The following is a 12416-nucleotide window of genomic DNA, read 5'->3' as shown; positions in this document are numbered from 1 at the left end:
CTTCGACAAAGCATTTTTGCAGCCAGTACGTCTTTTCAGAACTAGACAGAAATTTCTAGAACTGAAAAATTCCTTAAGGATCTCCTGCTTTGTAGGAACACTGTGGCCCTGGTGCTTGGGGGAACAGTTTCACAGGAAGTCAGTGGCCAAGACGAAATTCGTGTCTCTTGGGTACTTCATGATGATGCCAGCCACAATCTGTTGTATGTATACACCTTTCCCAGCTAAGGACAGCAGTATTTGTTTTAAATCAGGGACGTGTTAATAACATGGCTAATTTTGTCTAGAAATAACAAAGTGATTCCAGCTAATCATGCTCAAGTTGAGGAGGGGTGCTTATGCGACAGCCAACAAAGGGATCTTTCTACTTCATCACCACTGCCCTAAAAAGTAAAAAACCAAAAAGAAACAAATCAAAAACCCAATCAGAGGTCAAAGGTGCCTCCATAAGTAGTTGGCAAAGAACAAGGAATTTTTTTTTTTAATGCACGCATCTTTGATGGCAAAAAAGGGTAATTTACTTAAAGTGTATATTTACTTTTAAAGTCATTTTAGGTATGAAATGTAGGAAAGTTTTGAAGAAAAACATGTAAGCATTTAAGAAAGTTAAAATTTTAGGATCTGCAATTTTTTTTTTTTAGAGACTGGGTCTTGCTCTGTAGCCCAGGCTGGAGTGCAGTGGTGTGCCTAGCTAATTTTTTTTATTTTTGGTAGAGACTGGGTCTTGCTATGTTGACCATGCTGATCTCAAATTCCTGGCCTCCCAAAGTACTGGGATTACAGGCTTGAGCCACACTGTGCCTGGCCAAGGGTCTGCAGTTGATTCAATTTTCTGTCTTTATTCCTGTTTAATGCTCATCCCTAACATAAAATGGCAACAATGTATGAAGTATTTTCACATTCATCTTGAAACAACCCCGTGAGGGGGGTAGAGGAAGGGACTACCATGAGAGAGGAAGACAACTTTCGGTTGCTCACAACAGTAGGCTGAGGGACAGACAACATTCTCTTTGGGTAAATGCATGACTCTGAGGAAAACTGTTCTGTGATCTGCTTGCTAGAGGAGGCACCACATCCTCATTATGCAAAATCAACAAACATTTATACATTCAAAATTGGAGAAACCAGCTGATGTATTTAGGGATAACGTCACAGAGATGGCTTGGAGCTTAGTTTTGAAATAATAAAATTTAGAAGAGTCACCAATGGGGACCTAATGGAAAAGTTCAAAGATCAGGAAATGCTTTGCATGTTTGGGGGAGAGTGAGTAAACTAGTTTGGCTGAGCCTAAAGGGCTCAACGTGAGGAATAATTGAAAGTAAATCTAGAGACAAATGTCAGGGCCCTGAAAGCAGTCCATGCTGAGGAGCCTTAGTAGAAATAGGGAACTGGAAATCTTCAGTGAAAGGAATAATGTCATCAACTGCTGCTTAGGAGGCTCATCTGGTCCCTGTGTGCAGGGTAGATAGGGCAGAGGCTGTGGGCAGAGACATCTGGGAATGGCAAGAGGAAGGTGTGGGCAGGGTAGTGGTATGGAGCTAAGTGGGGAACACTGATGGGAAAGTGGGTTCTAACAGGGAAGTGATTAACATGGTGACTGCCTAGAGGTGAGGGCTGGGAAAGAGGCAGTGGGAAAAAATGAGGTGATAAATGATGAATCTGTAAAATTGCCAGAGCCACTAGTTTGGGGGCTCTTGAGAGCTCAGGTGATTACTAGGAGACAAAAGAAGATTTAGAAGATGTCCAGGAAGTAGGTAGAAGTTTGCACGGGAGAGCAATGAGACCGTGATGGAGACTGACAGTGGGGGACTAAGGACTGAGTCTTGGAGGATGGCTCTGTGTGCAGGAGGTGGAGGGGTGGGTCACAGAGATTGGAGAAAGTTCAGTTATATCTGGGTCATGGAAGTCGAGGTTTGCAGAGGAAGGATTGATTGGCAGAAAGGCGAAGAAGAGTGAGTGCTGAGCGGATACTGTTGGCCATCAAGATCCCTGGTAACCCTGGGGAGAGAGATTAACAGTGAATGCTAGGAGTGGAAGTGTAGTGGACATCTGTTGGTTTGGCCTGCCTACATCCAATTCCCCTTCTTCAGCTACCAGCACCTCCGTATTGCTTTGGGGAACCACTGTTCTGCATTTCTTCCAGTTTTGTGGTTTGGATTGAGCTGACCACCCCATGTGACCCAGGCCTGGCTCATGAGACTCTATTCCAGGACTGTTTCTAGAATCTCTGGGAAAGGGGTACTCTTCCTCCTGGGGCTAACAAGCAGGTAAAATGTAAACTTGGAGCTTCTGGTGTCCATCTCACCATCAAGAGGGGTCAGTCTGAGAATGGAGTCAACGCAGAGGAAACCAGAGAGTGAGAGATGACTTTCCGTCAGCATCATTGAGGACCTGCATTCAGCCATGCTTGAAGTGAAAGATCTACTTCTGTATTTTTCAGTTCTAAGAACAAAATAATTCTTTGTTTCCCCTTGAGACCTTTTGAGTTGTGTTTCCGTAACTTGCAACTGAAAGAATTCTGCCTAATACAGAATGAGAGGTGAGGGCAAATGTGAACATAGGAGGCTTATTAGAAAAGTTTGCAGTGAGGAAAGGAGGGCAAGCCATGGCTACAGAGGGCTGCAGGGTTGGGGCAGTGTTTAGAGAAACACTGAATGTGTCTGTATGCTGAGGATAGAGGTTGAAGTTATAGAAGAGGTGGAAAAGATGGGCTGGGGAGGGAGGATTTTAGAGGTAGAGGCAAGGGTGAGAACACCTCTGAGGGACTCAATTGCTTTCAGTAAAGGGAGAACCAGTAGAAGAGAGAGAAGTGCCATTTCAAAAATGAGATTCAGTAAAAGGGGGGAAAAGAGTAAAATAATTTAAAAATATGAAATAAATTTAAAAGAGAGAGAGAAGTGCCAAGGGGAAGTTCAGTAGGTAATGGCCAGGAAAGGTCTAAGAGGACTCAGTTACTCGGGGTTCTCCAGAAAAGCGGAAACAATAGGATATGCATAAATATATATATGTATATATGTTAGTCTGCTGGGGAGCAAAATATAGACTGGGTAGCTTGAACAACAGAAATTTGTTTTCTTTTTTTAAGGCAGGGAAGTAAGGTTCAATTTCCCTTTTTTTGTGTTTTTTGAGACAGTCTCACTTTGTCACCCTGGGTAGAGTGCAGTGGATCATAGTTCACTGCAACCTCAAACTCCTGGGCTCAAGCGATCCTCCTGCCTCTGCCTTCCAAGTATCTGGGACTACAGGCACACACCGCACGCCCAGCTAATTTTTCTGTTTTTTGTAAAGACAGGGTCTCACTCATGCTCAATCTGGTCTCGAACTCCTGAGCTCAAGCAATCCTGAGTTGGCCTCCCAGAGTGCTAGGATTATAGGTGTGAACCACCGTTCCTGGCCAGAAATTTGTTTTCTCACAGTTCTAGAGGCTAGAAGTTCAAGATCAAGGTTGTGGCCAATTTGGTTTCTAGTGAGGGCTCTCTTCCTGATTTGCAGATGGCCACCTTCTCACTGTGTCCTCATATGGCCTTTTCTTTTGTGTTTCTTTGTATGAGGACACTAATCCTATTGGATCAGGGCCCCACCATTAATGCCTTCATTTAACCTTAACTAATTCCTTAGAGGCCTCATCTCCAAATACAGTCACACTGGAGTTAGGGCTTCAACATGTGAATTTGGTAGAGGGGAAACACAAAGATTCAGTCCATAATAGTCTATATCTGCGGGGGTGGGCACAGACACAGAAATTCATTTTAAGGAATTGACTTCTGATTGTGGAGGTTGGCAAATCCAAAATCTGCAAGTTAGGCCAACAGGCTGAAGACCCAGGGAGGAGTTGAAGCTGCAGTTCAAGTCTGAAGGTAGTCTGGCAGAATTCCTTTTACTGAGGAGGTCAGTCTTTTTACTATTAAAGCCTTTGACTGGATTAGACCCACCCACGTTATGGAGGGTGAACTGCTTTACTCAGTTTACTGATTTAAATGTTAATTTTATCTTTACAAAAAACAAAAAAAAAAAAACCAACCCTTCACAGAAACATCTAAAATAATATTTGACCAACTATCTGGGTACCATGGCCTAGCCAAGTTGACACAAGATTAACCATCACAAAGACTTGCATTTAGACCTGGATGTCTAGTGAGCCCAAGCAGCAGTCCTGAGTATATCAGAGAAGAGCCCTGGATTCTGGGGGAGACCAATTAACCTGTGCAGGGTCCTTCATCCTTAGCCCTCTCCCAGGGCCAGACCAAGGGCCACACAGTTATTTCTGAAGGGTCTTGAGTGAGAGATTAAAGCACAGTTCCCACCCTTTAAAGCAAAAAATCATCTTCACCAGGAGAAGGGCAGTCATAAACAGCTATAAGTTACTATAAGACAGGTGCTGGTGGTGATGAGCGTGGGGGTGGCCCAGCAGCGGAGGGGTGTACACTGAAAAAATGGAGGGGAGGCCAGTCATATCTGGTTGTGAAACCCTGGGAAAGTTTCATATAGATTAGTGCTTTCTCAGTGGCTGTCTCTGCTGCTAGACCTTTAGGTCAGCAAAGGGACCATGTCTGTCTTAGTCACCTTTGTATTCTCAGCGTCTAGCATTATGCCTGGCACATAGAAGGTACTCGGACATCTATTGATGAATGAATGAAGTAGCATTTGTGACCGACCGCAGAAGAGAAGGATTGTGAAAAATGCGGGACAGAGAAGAGAGGAGACGCTAGGCAGAGTGTTTCTGTGCCCAGGGAAGCAATGGGGCTAGATGTAGAAAGAGTCGAGAGGGCAGATGGATACAGCTAAAGAAAGTGCTGGAGCCCAATCATGGAGGGCCTGAGAACCCAGGTGGGGATTATTTCTCCATTGCAGAGGCCATGAGGAGCCTTTGAAGGACTTTAAGCAAGCAATGACTTGGTTAGAACGGTATTTTGGGAAAGTTACCTGGTAGCTCAGGCAGTGTAAGCATAGGGGAGGGTTCTGAAAGCAGGGAGGACAGTTAGGAAAGCTGCTGCGGTGGTTTAGGAGGGAGGTGAGGGGGGCCAAGGAGATATTGTAGGGAATAGGGCAGTGGTCTCAGGTGGGAAGGAAATAATGGAGGTACTATACACAGTACTTGGTAAGTGTAATAGCATATAGGAGGCAGAGAGAGAGGAGATTCACAGATGATAAGATTGATAGCTTGAAAAACTGACCAGAAATAGCCCCAACAGGAAAAGCAGGTTGAGTGGGATTGGGGAGGGGTTGAGGCAAATATAGAAATCGGTGTGAACATACTGAGCATGAGGAACCTGTGAAATATTCAGGAGACATTCAACAGGATGTTGGAAATTTAAGTCTGAAGTTTAGGAGAGAGGAGGTTCTACTTCTATTAGTGGTAGGCAAAGTTTAGGACCAACTCTTTTGCTGAGAAAAACTAGAAGTGTAGGGCAAGAAGTTTAAAAAATCTGTTTGAAGGCATGAGAGGACTTCCAGAGCAGTAAGGAATTGTGGAGTGCCCTCTGTTTGCAGCCTGAGGCAACTCTTACGTGGAGAAGGTGGTCTAATCTTTTTGTAGTCTCTTTCCACTCTTATTTTAGCATAAACTATATACACTCAGTCTTTCAGGGATTTGCTTTGATATTCAGAAAATGCCTCAGACCTTGGAAAGATATTTTCTTTGTAAGGATCTTGTAAATCAGCCTTTTTAATATTCTTTTGCTTGCATATACTCCCTAAAAATTCCCTAAAAGAATTTTTAAAATCTACATGCTCCTTGTGCATTTTAAAATTGACATCTAAATTTTTTTCATAATAACTTAATTTGTTGCAAGAGATCTAATTTCTAGCACATTGTAAATATTGATATTTTCAAATAAAACTGTTGCATTGCTCTTTTAAATGTGTTCAATGGGATCTAAATACCATATCAATTTGATACCCCCTTAAGCCATTAAAAAACAGAAAAGCTTATCAATATATAGAAATTCAGATTATTTCTTTTGTTCTGTGTACACATACTGCCATTCCACTTGCTGTCTAAATTCTGTTAGAATGTTTTTGTGCTTGAAAGACTTATTGATACTTTTTTGTAACAAAAATATGTAATGTAAATATAATTGACTTTCAAAAAATATCTCACGACCGTAAGCCTCTGAATGTTAAAAAAAATTTGTTCTGGGTTGACTTTCATCGCAATTATTCATAGTATACATTTAATCAAAGGTACAGAATATCCCAGATTATTTTGTAGATAATTATTAAATATAATATAAAATTATATTTGAAATTCCTGTCTTAAAGAGATGGTTGGGTTTGTCTTATCTATTGCTGTATAATAAATTATCTTAAAACTTAGCACCTTAAGATAACAAAAATTTATTGTTTCACATGTTTTCTAAGGGTCAGGAATCTACTGGGGGGCTTAGGTGTTTCTGACTCAGGATCTCTCCTGAGGTTGCAGTCAAGCTTTTGGCCAGAGCTGTAGCCACTAAAAGCTTGACTGAGGCAGCATAATCCACTTTCAAGGTCACTGACATGGCTGTTAGCGGAAGGCTTCGGTTCTTTGCCACATAGGCCTTTCTAAAAGGCTGCTCACAACCTAGAATTTGGCATCCCAGAGAGTGAATAATCCAAGAAAGAGAAAGAATAACCAAGACAGAAGCTATGGTGATCTTTTAACAACTTTATTGAAATACAGTTCACATACCATACAATTTGCCCATTTAAAATGTACAATTCAGTGGCTTTTGGCCTATTCATAGAGTTTGCATCTGTCACCACAATCAATTTTAGAACATTTTCATTACCCTCAAAAAGCAACTCTGCACCTCTGGTCATCACCTCTCAATACCCCCAAACCCTAGGCCTAGGCAACCATTAATCTACTTTCTGTCTCTGTAGGTTTACCTATTCTGGAGATTTCATATAAATGGAATTATATAATGTCTAGTCCTTTGTGATTGACATCTTTCACTTAGCATGATGTTTTCAAGGTTAATCTATGTTGTGGCATTTATCAGTATTTCATTCCTTTTTATGGCTGAATAATATTCCATTGTATGGATGTACTGTACTTTATCCATTTATCGGTTGATGGACATGTGCGTGGTTTTCATTTTTTGGCTGTTATGGGTAATGATGCTATGAACATTTGTGTACAAGTTTTTGTGTAGCCATACATTCTCATTTGTCTTAAGTGTATCTGTCTAGAAGTAAAATTACTGGGTCATATAATAGCTCTATATTTAACTGTTTGTGGAATTGCCATACTGTTTCTAGAGTGGCTGCACCATTTTACATTCCTAGTAATATTGTGTGAGGGTTCCAGTTTTTTCACATCCTTACCAAGACTTATTACCTATCCTTTTTATTATAGTGGGTATGAACTGGCATCTCATTGTGGTTTTGATTTGTATCTCACTAATGACTAATATTAATCATCTTTTCTTGAGCTTGTTGACTATTTGTGTATCTTCTTTGGAAAAATGTCTATTCAGATTCTTTGCTCATATTTTCATTGGATTATTGGATTATTGTTGAATTGTAAGAATTCTGTATACAGTCTAATACAAGTTCCTTGTCAGATATAAGCTTTTCAAATATATTCTCAATTCTTGTCGTTTCACTTTCTTGGGCTGTCTTTTCACTTTCTTGATGCTGTCCTTTGAGACACAAAAGTTTTTAATTTTGATGATGTCCAGTTAATGTGTTTTGTTCTTTGGTTTTTTATGTTTTTGGAGTAGCATCTAAGAAACCATTGCTTATCCAGAGTTATAAATATTTACAACTATGTGAGACTGATAAAAGTTTTTCAAAGATTCAAAATTAGGGGCCAGGCGTGGTGGCTCACACCTGTAATCCTAGCTCTCTGGGAGGCCAAGGAGGGAGGATTGCTCAAGGTCAGGAGTTCGAAACCAGCCTGAGCAAGAGCGAGACCTGTCTCTACTATAAATAGAAAGAAATTAATTGGCCAACTACAAATATATAGAAAAATTAGCTGGGCATGGTGGCGCGTGCCTGTAGTCCCAGCTACTCGGGAGACTGAGGCAGAAGGATTGCTTGAGGCCAGGACTTTGAGGTTGCTGTGAGCTAGGCTGATGCCACGGCACTCTAGTCTGGGCAACAGAGTGAGACTCTGTCTCAAAAAAAAATTCAAAATTAGGAATGAAAATGGGAACATTACAAAGAACATACAACACACAGACAATGGCATGTTAATAAATTTGAAAATTTAAATGAAACGGAAGTTCCTAGAAAAATTGCAATTTGAATCAGATAACTTACTTAGTAGATACTATCCTATGTAATGCATAAAGCAATGCTAGTCACTGAGAACATTTAACTATGTGTATGTTACTGGAGATATACATTTACGTACTCATTTTTGTTGAGGTTTATTATAACTTACTCTTCCAGATGCATCTTCATTTTCATTTTGTGTGTATAGCTTATATAATTAATTTTGCACGTAAAAACATAAAAAGAAAAATTGCAACTTAAAAAGAACATAGCCAGGTGTGGTGTTTTACGCCTGTAATTCTAGCACTTTGGGAGGTTGAGGTGGGAGGATCACTTGAGGCCAAGAGTTTATGACCAGCCTGAGCAAGAGTGAGACCCTGTCTCTACAAAAAAATAGAAAAATTAGCTGGGTGTGGTGGCGCATGCCTGTAGTCCCAGCTACTTGAGAGGCTGAGGCAGGAGGATCCCTTGAAACCAGGAGTTTGAGGTCGCAGTGAGCTATAATGATGCTATGGCACTCTAGCCCAGGTGACAGAGTGAGACCCTATCTCAAAAACAAACAAACAGGCCGGGCGCGGTGGCTCACGCCTGTAATCCTAGCTCTCTGGGAGGCCGAGGCGGGTGGATTGCTCGAGGTCGGGAGTTCGAAACCAGCCTGAGCAAGAGCGAGACCCCGTCTCTACTATAAATAGAAAGAAACTAATTGGCCAACTAATATACATAGAAAAAATTAGCCGGGCATAGTGGCTCATGCCTGTAGTCCCAGCTACTTGGGAGGCTGAGGCAGGAGGATTGCTTGCTTGAGCCCAGGAGTTTGAGGTTGCTGTGAGCTAGGCTGACGCCATAGCACTCACTCTAGCCTAGGCAACAAAGCAAGACTCTGTCTCAAAACAAACAAACAAACAAACAAACAAAAAAACCCACAAGGAGAAACAGAATTGAATATTCCTATAACTAGTAAAAGCAACTTAATAAACTAAAAATCTTCCCACAAAGAAAACACCACTTGGCTTTGTAAGTGAAAATTCTGGTCTTCACAAATTCTTCCAAAGATTTTTTTAAAAAAAGCCAACATACCTCAACTCATTTTATGGGATTAGCATAATCTTGATACAAACCCCAATAAAGACAGAGGAAGGAAAATTACAGGCTCATAATATTGTTGCAAAAACCCTGAGTGGGGGTGAGATGGCATAAGCACACTCCTCCTGGTCTCTCCCACTGCATGCAGCTATAAAACCTACACAGAATACATGGAGCAGGTGCCATATAAGGACTCTGGAAAGTAAATTGTGGCAGGGGAATTGGGGAAGAAGACCAAAATATGAAGCACTAACTGGCAGCTAATTTACCATTTTTTATCCACTGGTCCTCCTGCCACTTGGCCTCAGGCATGGGCATGGCTATTGAAGTGCATGGCAGAGTGGCTTAACTAAAGTTCTAGTTTTTTGGCTGGAGAACCAAAAAGAGGAGCTTTAGGGAACTGAATAGTACATGAGAGGGACAAGGTTGCAAAAGTGACCCCACACACAGCCCTGAGCTGTAACATTGATCTAGTCCTAATCAGCATCTATTAATATAAGACTTTGAGATCTGAATTTACCATCATCCAAGTCCGAGACTGGCCACTGGGTGGTGCACACATGGAACAGATCCAAATACCATTGCAGTGTTTGAAAATAAATGTAATTCCAATCACAGCCCATAAAAGGTGGGTTGGAACTTAAACCTAATTAGGTCAATTGCACATTAATACAAAAATATCAACATTCTTAATAAGATTTAAATAAGACCCAGAGTCTCATAGCAGATGTTTAAGATAAAATCTGTAATTACTTGGCATATGAAGAACGAGGAAAATCTCAACTCATAAGTAAAAGGCAGTTAATACATGTCAGTGCTGAGATGACTCAGATACTAGAATTATCTGACAAAGACTTTAAAGAGGCTATTATCAAAATGCTCTAACAAATCATTGCAAGCACTCTTGGAACAAATGGAAATTAGAAAGTTTTAGTAAAGAAATGGAAATTATAAAGAATATCGAAATGAAAATGTTAGAACTGAAAAGTAAAAAAATGAATAGAAATTCACTGCATAGACCCCAAAGCAGAATGGAGACAACAGAGGTAAGAGTCAGTGAATATGAAGATGTATCAATAGAAATCAGTCTGAACAACAGTGAGAAAAAAAAGAGTGAATAAAAACTGAAAAGAGGCCCAAGGACCTATGAAACAGTAAGAACTTCAACATTTGTTTCATCATACAAATGCTCAATCGTAGGAAGAAAAGAAAAAGATAAATATATAATATTTTAAATTTTAAAGTATCTAAAAAAAAACCATTTGTTTCATCAGACTTCAGAAGGAAAGGAGAAAGAGTACAGAGCTAAAAAAAATTTGGAGTAATAACAGCTGAAAACTTAGAACATAAATCTACAGATTCAAAACGCTCAGTGGGGGGAAAAAGTAAAGCTCAGTGAACCCCGAACAGGATAAAGACAAATTTATACCTAGACACATCATAATGAAACTGGTAAAAACTAAGGGGGGGAGGAGACTTCAAAGCAACCAGACAAAAATAACACATAACTAACAGAATAATAATTCTGAGTGAATGTTGAATTCTCATCAGAAATCATGAAGGCCAGAAGGAGGTGGCACAACATTTTTAAGGTTTTGAAAAAAATGTCAACCCATAATTTTCTATTCAGTGAAAATATTCTTCAATAATGAAGATAAAATAAGGATACTCTTCGAAGAAGGAAAAGTGAGAGAACTCATGGCCAGTCAGCTGGCATGCTCTATAAGAATTGCTAAAGGAATACTACTCAGCAATAAGAGGAATGAGCTACTGATGCAAATAATATTAATGGCGTTATATTGAGCAAAAGAAGCCAGTCTCAAAAGGTCACCTGCTATACGATTCCATTTAAATGACATTTTCAAAAAGATAAATCTATGAGTGGTTGCCAGGGATTGGTTTCAAAGGAGGGGGAAGGTGCGACTATACAGAGATAGAACAAGGTCAGTTTCTGGAAGTTTCTGGAACAGTTATGGACCTGTTAAGTATCTTTATTAGAGTGGTGAATCTATACAATGTGTTAAAAGCCATAGAAATGTCCATTAAAAAATCAATTTTACCATATGATAATTTTACAAATAAAACCTGAGTGAATACATAGCAAATGGAATCCAATAATATATAAAAAGAATTACAAGCCAGGCACGGTGGCTCACGCCTGTAATCCTAGCACTCTGGGAGGCTGAGGCGGGCGGATTGCTCGAGGTCAGGAGTTCGAAACCAGCCTGAGCAAGAGCGAGACCCCGTCTCTACTATAAATAGAAAGAAATTAATTGGCCAACTAATATATATATAAAATTAGCCGGGCATGGTGGCGCATGCCTGTAGTCCCAGCTACTCAGGAGGCTGAGGCAGCAGGATTGCTTGAGCCCAGGAGTTTGAGGTTGCTGTGAGCTAGGCTGATGCCACGGCACTCACTCTAGCCTGGGCAACAAGCGAGACTCTGTCTCAAAAAAAAAAAAAGAATTACATATGCTTCTTGATTTATGATGGGGTTATGACCTGATAAACTCATTGTAAGTTGAAAATATCATAAGTCAAAATGCATTTAATACACCTAGCCTACCAAAGATTATAGCTTAGCTTAACCTACCTTAAACATGCTCAGCACACTTATGTTAGCCTACAGTTGGGCAAAATTATCTAACACAAAGCCTATTTTATAACTTCATTATATCCTATACAATATAGAATTGGGCTTTCAAGATTCACAAAAGTCCTGTTAAGATTTTGGTTGGGATTATGCTAAAGTTAAAGATCAATTTAGGGAAAATTCTTATGTTTACAATATCAAGATAGATATTGGAAATTATCAAATACTATTTCTGCATCTATTGAAATGAGCATGCATTTTCTCCTTTATTAATAGGATGAATTCCTTTTATTAACTTTCCAATGTAAAAGTATCTTTCCATTCCCAAGATAAATCTAACTTGGTCATGACATATTATACACTTTTATATAAAATACCATAGATTTTATATAATTACTGGGTTCAGTAATTAGATACAGATGGCTCCTGACTTAGGATGGTTCAACTTAATAATTTTTCAATTTTATGTTGGTACTCTTACAACAATCCTGTTTTTCACTTTCAGGACAGTGTTCAATAAATTATATGAGATATTCAACAC

The sequence above is a fragment of the Microcebus murinus genome, chromosome 12, assembly GCF_040939455.1.
Source record: "Microcebus murinus isolate Inina chromosome 12, M.murinus_Inina_mat1.0, whole genome shotgun sequence".
Taxonomy (NCBI): domain Eukaryota; kingdom Metazoa; phylum Chordata; class Mammalia; order Primates; family Cheirogaleidae; genus Microcebus; species Microcebus murinus.
The sequence above is the reverse complement of the archived record's forward strand: the minus strand, read 5'-3'. Positions refer to the sequence as shown.